This window comes from Ailuropoda melanoleuca, chromosome 2 (assembly GCF_002007445.2).
Source record: "Ailuropoda melanoleuca isolate Jingjing chromosome 2, ASM200744v2, whole genome shotgun sequence".
Lineage (NCBI taxonomy): Eukaryota > Metazoa > Chordata > Mammalia > Carnivora > Ursidae > Ailuropoda > Ailuropoda melanoleuca.
In genome coordinates, this window is record NC_048219.1 from 4,509,548 (window position 1) to 4,518,988 (window position 9,441).

A 9,441-nucleotide genomic window follows, 5' to 3' on the forward strand; every position below is an offset into this window, starting at 1 on the left:
ACATTCCCTTCCAGATAATAAAACTACAATGATCAAAACAGTTTCTATTAACAGCTGGATCTGTAGGGTGCCTGGGTGGCACAGCGGTTAAGCGTCTGCCTTCGGCTCAGGGCGTGATCCCGGCGTTATGGGATAGAGCCCCACATCAGGCTCCTCCCCTGGGAGCCTGCNAAGCTTCAGAACACACTGAAAGACATGTTTCCATACCCAATCCTCAAAGTTACTCACATGTTCTTTTTTTTTTAAAAAAAACTCACACGTTTCTCTTTATAAAAAAATGTAATCGTCATCGTCTCCATTTCTATTAAGATTTTATCATTTTCCAGGGGCTTTCAATAAACAGTTCATTTGGGCCTCCAAACCATCTTAGGAGGGAGGTACCACTGTTATTTCCATGTAGCAGAAGGAGAAATCGTGTGAGATGTGCTCAAGGTTCAACAACTAGTCAACAACCTGGACGTGACTGCAGTTGTTTGAAGACTTTTCAGTAAAACGCCGGTCGTCCTGAGAATGGCTCTGTCCTTTCCTGCTGCAGCTTGAGAGATGTGGGAAGGGGGAGACAGGAAGGAGGCGGTATAAATTGGTAACACTTTTCTGAAAAGTATTTGAAAATATCCGTACCCTGACATTCCCTTCCAGATAATAAAACTACAATGATCAAAACAGTTTCTATTAACAGCTGGATCTGTAGGGTGCCTGGGTGGCACAGCGGTTAAGCGTCTGCCTTCGGCTCAGGGCGTGATCCCGGCGTTATGGGATAGAGCCCCACATCAGGCTCCTCCCCTGGGAGCCTGCTTCTTCCTCTCCCACTCCCCCTGCTTGTGTTCCCTCTCTCGCTGGCTGTCTCTATCTCTGTCAAATAAATAAATAAAATCTTAAAAAAAAAACAGCTGGATCTGTGAAACAGAAGAAATAACCAGAAATATATACGTACTGTGTTTTTATATATACGAAATTATATATATACAAGCAGTGGGTTAAATGGATTCTGTAATCATTAATGTCAGAATCATTGAAAAAAGAATTTAAGGGGCGCCTGGTTGGTTCAATAGGCAGAGCATGCGACTCTTGATCTTGGGGTTCAAGCCCACATTAGGGTAGAGATTTTTTTTAAATCTATAAAAAAAAGAATTTAAGTTAGAGTCTTACTTCATATTTTTATACAAAAATAAATTTCACTTGAGCTAAAGCAGTAAATATAAAAAATAGAAATCATCCTCAAGGGGCGCCTGGGTGGCTCAGTCCTTAAGCGTCTGCCTTCAGCCCAGGGCATGATCCCAGGGTCCAGGGATCAAGCCCCGCATCAGGCTCCTCTGCTATGAGCCTGCTTCTTCCTCTCCCACTCCCCCTGCTTGTGTTCCCTCTCTCGTTGGCTGTCTCTCTCTCTGTCAAATCAATCAATTTAAAAAAAAAATCATCCCCCCAAATGAAGGTCATTATTAATGAGATGTCAGTAAGAGGGAGAGCAAGGGAAGAAATTGTGGGGGTAAAAGATAGATACATTTACCTTCAAACAAAAATTTTAAAACATCTGTATATGAAAGAAGAATGAGGAGGAGGAGGAGGAGAAGGGAAAAGAAAAAATTCAAAAGGGAATATACAAACTAAGAAAAATGCCAACAAGGGCACCTGGGTGGCACAGGCGGTTAAGCATCCGACTTCTGGTTTCCACTCAGGTCATGGTCTCAGGGTTGTCAGGTCGAGCCGTGCGTCAGGCTCTGGGGTCAGCGTGGAGTCACCTTGAGACTCTCCCTCTCCCTCTCCCACCCCTCTCTCTCTCTTTCTCAAATAAATAAATCTTTTTTTTTTTAAAGGAAAATGTCAACAAGTATGATCATCACAGGGTTACTATCTTCAGTATATAAGATGTTCTTCCAATCAATCATACAATATTGATAGCTCGTAATTACACATGAAAAAATGTTCATCCTCTCCAGTAATCAAGATGTCATGGGGTTGTTTCCGCTGACCAAACAGGAAAGGCTTTTAAAATTAAATACAAAACCCAATATTATTAAAGATGTGGTAAGATGTACACTGAGGATGTGGGAGCGTATGATTTGTACAACTTTCTGAAATGCATTTCATCAATTTCCAAGAAGAGTTTTACAAAATGTTCATGCCTCCTTGCCTAATTACCTCTTCTGGGAATCTACACTAAGGAAATAATCATAAATGTAACAGTATATTTATATATGAAGCATCTATCTATCTATCTCTATCTATCTCTATCTCTATCTCTATCTCTATATATATTTGTTGGGGGCGCCTGGGTGGCTCAGTTGGTCAAGCGGCCGACTCTTGATTTCACCCTAGTCATGATCTCAGGGTCCTGGGATCAAGCTCCCCATCAGCCTCTGTGCTCAGCATGGGAGTCAGCTTGTGATTCTCTCTCTCCCTCCCCCCTTCCCCGCCCGATAGGCACGCACTCGCTCTCTCTCATATAAATAAATAAATCTTTTTTTAAAAGGTATTTGTTTAGCTAATTATAGAAGAGAAAATTCTAAAGAAATCTTGATTCCAACAATGAACAATTAGATGAATAATGGGATACAAACAATGCAATATCATGCAGTCATCAAAAAATGTACTTCAAAATAGTATTTTAAAACACGAGGAAACGCTTGCAATATTATGTGAGGCAAAATAAATGGGAGATCCAAACTGAATGATTCCAATGATATACCCAGTCTTACTAAAAAGATTGGAAGGAAATATACCAAAATATTGAATAGTGGCTAGCTCTAGACCATGAGGTTGTAAGTGATTTTAATTTTCTTATTTATTCTTTGTTTTCAAATTATCTATACAGGACAAGACTAATTTTTATAATGGGAAAATTAAAAATATCAAAAATCTACATGATGCATCTCCCAACCAATGTTGAATGTGGTGCTGGTCAGAAGCTCCACTCCTCCAGCGAGCTATTGGACCATGTTGCAAACCTCCTGTTGGGGGCAAGACTGATTTGCCAAGAGGGGGAGACAAATGAGGGAAGCAAGTTAATTTAAGGCTCTTCAGTAAAAGGTACCATCTGTGAGACAAACCCCATAGGAGACCTAGAGTGTGAGGCAGATGAGGAATTTAAATACCTAGAAAGCCCAGATGCCCATTAATGAGCCTGAGGGGTGGGAGGGAGAGGAAAGAGAGAGACCCATTGAACTGGCAGGCAGGCTTCTATCTTCAGTTCTCTTCCTTTCTCATTACATGCTGTCTCACAGTCAGAAGCAGCTCAATTTCCTCCCTCCCTTCCTCTCTTCCACATTTATTGGGCACTTACTATGTATCAGAACCAGGTATTGTTATAGGAGCTAAGGCTGTATCAGTGAACAGACTAGATGGTGGGATGACTTTCAGGGTATATCAGTGGGGATTAGGTTTGGCTGCAACTGACACCTAACAATAGAAAATTATATTTCTCTTCCAAGTAAAGGCAGTCTAGATATAGGCGACCCAGGTCTGGCACAGCAGGTCCAGTATCACAAGGCAATCAGGCTTCTCATCTTTTTGATCTACCATCCCAGCATTCAATCTTCAGGGTTACCTCCTGATCCAAAATGGCTACTGAAGCTCCAGACATCACATTCACATCGCAGGCTAGAAGAAAGAGAAACAGTAGAAGGGCAAAAGGGTACCTCTTCCCAGCTAAACCACCTTCTTTTTGCTCATATCTCATTGGGCAAAATTAAGTCATACATGGCTGCAAGGGAGGCAAAATATTGCTGCCTTGAGTAAAATTTACTGATAAACTGATTATAAGCCAACTAGTGTGTACTGAGCATCTGGAATGTGTCTGGCACTTTATAAAACAACCCTGTAAAGCAGCTCTCATCGATGCCAGTTAACACACAAGAAAAGTAAGTTTCAGTAGGTTTAATGAGCTTGCTCAATGGTCACAGAACCAGTTAATGGTGGAGCTGATCCCCCTAAATCCCAGGCTGTTTCCACTATATTTTGCTACCTTCTCATCAGCAGCTAAATAAAGTAGAAGTTCCTCAGGCTTGTCATTATCCATATGTAAAGACAGGCCACTTTCTTTTTCTATTTAAAGTGCATGGAGCGGGGCGCCTGGGTGGCACAGCAGTTAAGCATCTGCCTTCGGCTCAGGGCGTGATCCCGGCGTTATGGCATTGAGCCCCACATCAGGCTCCTCCGCTATGAGCCTGCTTCTTCCTCTCCCACTCCCCCTGCTTGTGTTCCCTCTCTCGCTGGCTGTCTCTATCTCTGTCGAATAAATAAATAAAATCTTTTAAAAAAATAAATAAATAAAAATAATCAAATTCATGAAGGGACTCCTGAGTGACTCAGTGGGTTAAGCGTCTGTCTTGGCTCGNTGGCTGTCTCTATCTCTGTCGAATAAATAAATAAAATCTTTAAAAAATAAATAAATAAATAAATAAAAATAATCAAATTCATGGAGGGACTCCTGGGTGACTCAGTGGGTTAAGTGTCTGTCTTGGCTCAGGTCGATCCCAGGGTCCTAGGATCAAGTCCTGCATCAGGCTCCTTGCTAAGTGGGGAGCCTGCTTCTCCCTCTGCCTGCCACTCCTCCTGCTTGTTCTCTCTCTCTAAAAAATAAATAAAATATATTTTTTTAAAAGAGTAAAAAAAAAAAAAAAAGCATTGATGCCATGCAGCCAGTGAAAAGAGTTGAGGTGGATCTGTGTAAAAGCAGGGCCTTGGTCTGTTCTGTTCACAGCTATAATCCCAATGCCCTAAACAGTGCCTGGCAAATGGCAGATACATACATAAATGCATGTTGAATGTATAATGTGGAAAGAACATTCCCATAAGCCCCAAATGTGCTCTCGTGCCCCTTTCTACTCAATCCCACCCCTCAGAAGTAGTCACTACTCAGAGACGAGTTTTGCCTTCTCTTGAACTTGATACGAATGGAATCACATCTGCAACTCTTTAGTGTCTGTTTTCTTTTGCTCAACAATTGTTTTTGAGATTTATTCATGTCGTTATGTATATCAGTAGTTCATTCCTTTTTATGACTGTGTACTATTCCATTGTTTGACTATACCATAGTTCCTCCATTCTTCTCTTGACAGATATTTGGAATATTTCCAGTTTGGGGATAAGATGCATAAAGACAGTAAGAGCAGTGTGTGTGTATACCTCTGCTTACGTTTCTCTTGCGTGTACAACATAGGAGTGGAACTTCTGGGTCATTGGGTAGGTGTCCATTTAGATTGATAAACTGGCAAACAGTTTCCAGAAGTGGTTGTATCCTTTTTTCCACCCGCACTGCATGAGTGTGAGAAAGAGATCTTTGACTATGTCTATTACTTCCATAATGACTTCTTAAAGTACGGACTTTTACATTTAATCAACTAAGAATCACAAAATCTGAAATGAAATCGCCTTTCTGGAATTCTCCTGAGAGTCAGGCGTGGAGCTGCCGAGGATCCGGAATACCACCTGACAGGTTCTGTTGAGTTTTCCAGGACAGCAAAATGCTATCAGCCTTGGTATAGCTTTCAAGGACTTGAGCCACGAAAGATCAGTTTCTCTTTCTCTTTTTTTCTCTGCCTGTAACTCAGACCTCAGGAGAAGGAGGGAGTGCTAGAAATGTGAAACTGTGTGAAGTTCATTCACAAGGAGCACTTATTATACAGGTGTGCCCAGCCCCTTGCTGGACACACTAGGAAAGAGGAAAGGTGTGGAAGTTTCCATTCTTGTTCTCCAGTTGCTCACAACCTAGCTGATGGATACCAGGTGGCAACTCTCTACCTACCAAATAAAGACCAGATGCTGTTCTGGATTCTGCCCTTTGCTCTTTCTGTGCTCTACTCCACTTTCATCCGAGCCCATGATTTCAATTCCCCATCACACCTCCCTCCCAGGTCACCATGCCTGGTCTGACCTCACCGTGGGCTCCAGACCTATGTCTTCAAACTGCTTCCATCCTCAACTACTGTCGAATGCTCATACTTACCTATCATTCATCAGCAAATTTTGTTAACTTTGCCTTTAGAATACAGTCAGGGGGGCACCTGGGTGGCTCAGTCGGTTAAGCTTCTGCCTTTAGCTCAGGGTCCTGGGATCGAGACCCGACAGGGGCTCCCTGCTCAGCAGGGAATCTGCTTCACCCTCTCCTTCTATCCCTCCCCCCATCTGTGCGCTCTCTTTCTCTCTTTCAAATAAATAAGTAAATAAAATCTTTAAAAAAATCCAGAATACAGTTGGGATCATACTATTTCTCACCACATGCTTCCCTGCGACCCTGGCGAAGGCACTATCATCCCTGGTCTGCGTTACTGCTGTAGCTTTACAAAACCAGCATGGCTCTTTTGCTGCCAGTGCCTGCTCTGTATTCATTTCCCTTTCTTTTGGTAATAGACACCTGAATTACCTTTGGTGAATGTAACCATCAGGATTCCAGGAAAGGATTAATCGGAGGCGCATTTGGTGAAAGCTATTCACAAGTGTGCGGGCAGGGTTGAGGGAAACAAGAAGGAATGGAAGAGGCACCCTGAGGCTGCCAGCGGAGGGGGGGCATGACCACCTCTAGGCCAAGAGAAGAAAGACCTGCACAAGGCTAGAGGAGAGATCTGTAGGACACTTGACAGAAGCCTCAGTAGGTGTATGCAGCCAACCTGCAGGAACCTGGGAGGGAAGGGGCCTGTGTAATAATACCCTCACTTCGTCTTCCTCCAACCCCTCTGATTTCCTACTAAGTCTTCTATTGGAAAAATTCAACTGGAAGCCAGAGGAGAAGGGACCCACTGAAGCCATCTATGCAGGTTGGCCTCCCGAGATACAGATCAGGAAGGAAAAGGGTGGGGAGTACACCACTGAAAGGGACCAACAGAAAATATCCTCACACAGGAAGCCCGCTCTCCTCAACTTTCAGCCTGTGAGATATGAGAGCTGCCGACCTCACCGCACCGCAGCTCCAGAGGTGAGATGTGCCCCAAGCCTGGGCAGTTAGAATATTCCAGGCCACTTCTCAAGAGACTGGTTTACTGAGGCACCAGTAACTCAAGTCCGAACAAGAGGGAGTTGCAGGACTTTTGTTGACAGCTGTGAGGAAAATAAACTCTCTTTTTGTTGTTGGGGACGTGATGTGAAGTTGTAAGCCGTCATTCTGCCATATCATGGAGAAAGGCAGCCTGAGAATGAAAAATCAACGCAAAGGAAAGCAGTCAGGAAGTGGTGAATAAAGACTGAATTGGGGGTACCCTGTACGCTCAGTCAGTGGAGCAGGTGACTCTTGATCTTGGGGTTGTGAGTTTGAGCCTCATGTTGGGTGTAGAAATGACTTGAAAATAAAATCCTAAAAAAAAAAAAAAGACTAAGTCCTGATGTCATAGTTTTAAGTCCCCAGATCCAGTCTGCCTGGAGCCCATACCTTTTCTGTTACATGAAACAATGAATTCCATTTGTTGCTTAGCCAAGCTGGGTTTACTACACGCAAAAACAAACAAACAAAAAAACGCTCTTGAATAATACTTAATACCGATCCCCAAAGACCAACACAAAGGTATACTTGCATGTCTCTAAAAATGCTGTTGTTACTATGAAATGCCCTCTCCCATATTCTCCACCTAGAAAACTCCTACTCAAACAGTGTCTTCTCTGCAAATCTTTCCCTCCATCTTCCCGGTAGAACTGCTCACTTCTTCCTCTGTTTTGTCAGCGCTTCGCAAACGCTGCCTCAGTGCAGGTAGAAAACTGTCACACAGTCACTTGTTTACCTGTCTCCTCTGTCTGTGAGCTCCTGAAAGGGTAGACCCTTAACAGCCCAGGGCCCAGCCTCATACCTCAAGGGGACCTCCGGGCTAAACAAGGCTACACGGTCTTTCTACAATGAGGGCCTCTCAGAACCCTTTCTGTGTTCACAGGCATCATGGACCTTCAAGCAGTGCTACCGACTGGAGCAGTTCCCAAACTCATTGGACCTAAAAACTCAATTTTTTGCCCAAGTTGCTGGGTGAGAGGCATCTAGAGAAGAAAAATGATCGCAGTTCTTCGGGCGTCTTTGATGAAAGAAGTGGCTCTCAATACATAATTAGTAAGATGAAGAAAAGAGAAGAACTTGGTTAGGTCAAGGTGGGGAGCAGAGGCAGCAGGGTCGGAAGCACCAGAAACAACCGAAGCAATGAGCAGGAAACAGGAGGGGTGATCTCTCTGACGGTGCAGGGTCAGTTAGGGTGAATGCCATTAGATGTATTCCAGACCCTTAATCCTTCTTCCTGCCCCATGCCCAGGGTGCTGAGTGCCTGACAACACTGCCTTGATTTTGACCTTCAGTTTGCTTTACCTTGCGTCTGAGGCAGCTAGGGGTGGGTGATCAGAACTGATTTTCTTCCAACTGCACATCCTTAAGATAAATTCCATTCCTGTTCTCTGCCTCTGTTTCCCTCCCCTTCAGCTAAGGGAAGAGACACAGGCTCACTTCCAAGCTTGGCTCAGATGCCTTGTAAAAAGAAAAAAGAAAAAGAAAATATAATAATAATAATAATAATAATAATAATAATAATAATAATAGCCAAGGAGCCCCAGGCCTACCATTGTAACTTCCGAGGACTCATGGACCGGCTTAGGGGCTTGCTCTATTTGTAACATAAGCATAATTATGTCCCATGGTCTCTCGCCTCTGAGAGCATCAAACAAGACTGTGCGTTGAGAAGTGTTTTGTAAATGGAAAATAAAGCACTAAAAATGTAAATATTATTAACCTTGTATATAACGGGGGCGCCTGGGTGGCACAGCGGTTAAGTGTCTGCCTTCGGCTCAGGGCGTGATCCCAACGCTCTGGGATCGAGCCCCACATCAGGCTCCTCTGCTGTGAGCCTGCTTCTTCCTCTCCCACTCCCCCTGCTTGTGTTCCCTCTCTCGCTGGCTGTCTCTATCTCTGTCGAATAAATAAATACATAAATCTTTAAAAAAAAAACACAACATTGTATATAACGTTAACATGTACAGGGGAAGGAGGACAGGGAGGAGGGGAGGGGGGAGAAGTGAGGGAGGGGGAGGAGGCTGCGGCCGCGGCGGCGGAATCCCACCGCGGTGGAGAGACCAGGCTGCGGAGCCGCATACTAGGTGCGACCTACAGCTCAGCTACCTATTCTAGCCGTCTCTCCTCGGGCAATTCGGCACGTCTATAAAATCAGGCTAATAATATCCAGATCGCCAGTCACCGTGAGGTTAAACGAGGTAAAGCTCGCCCAGTCCGCGGCGCACGGTACATAGTAACTGGCGCTCAGTAAATGTCCCTAATACTCCCACTAACTACTTTTGTGGCCGACACATGCAGCTAACGGGAGAAGGAGATAAACTATTTCTGGCCACGGTGGAGACGAGAAGGGCGCCAAAGGGCCTGTCGTCGGGGACGTAAAGCCCGGCTCCAGCGCAGCAACCCCAACGCCCCACGGCCCAGGAACCAGCAAACCCAGCGGTGCCCGCCAAGTGCGCGCGCGCGCGGCCAGG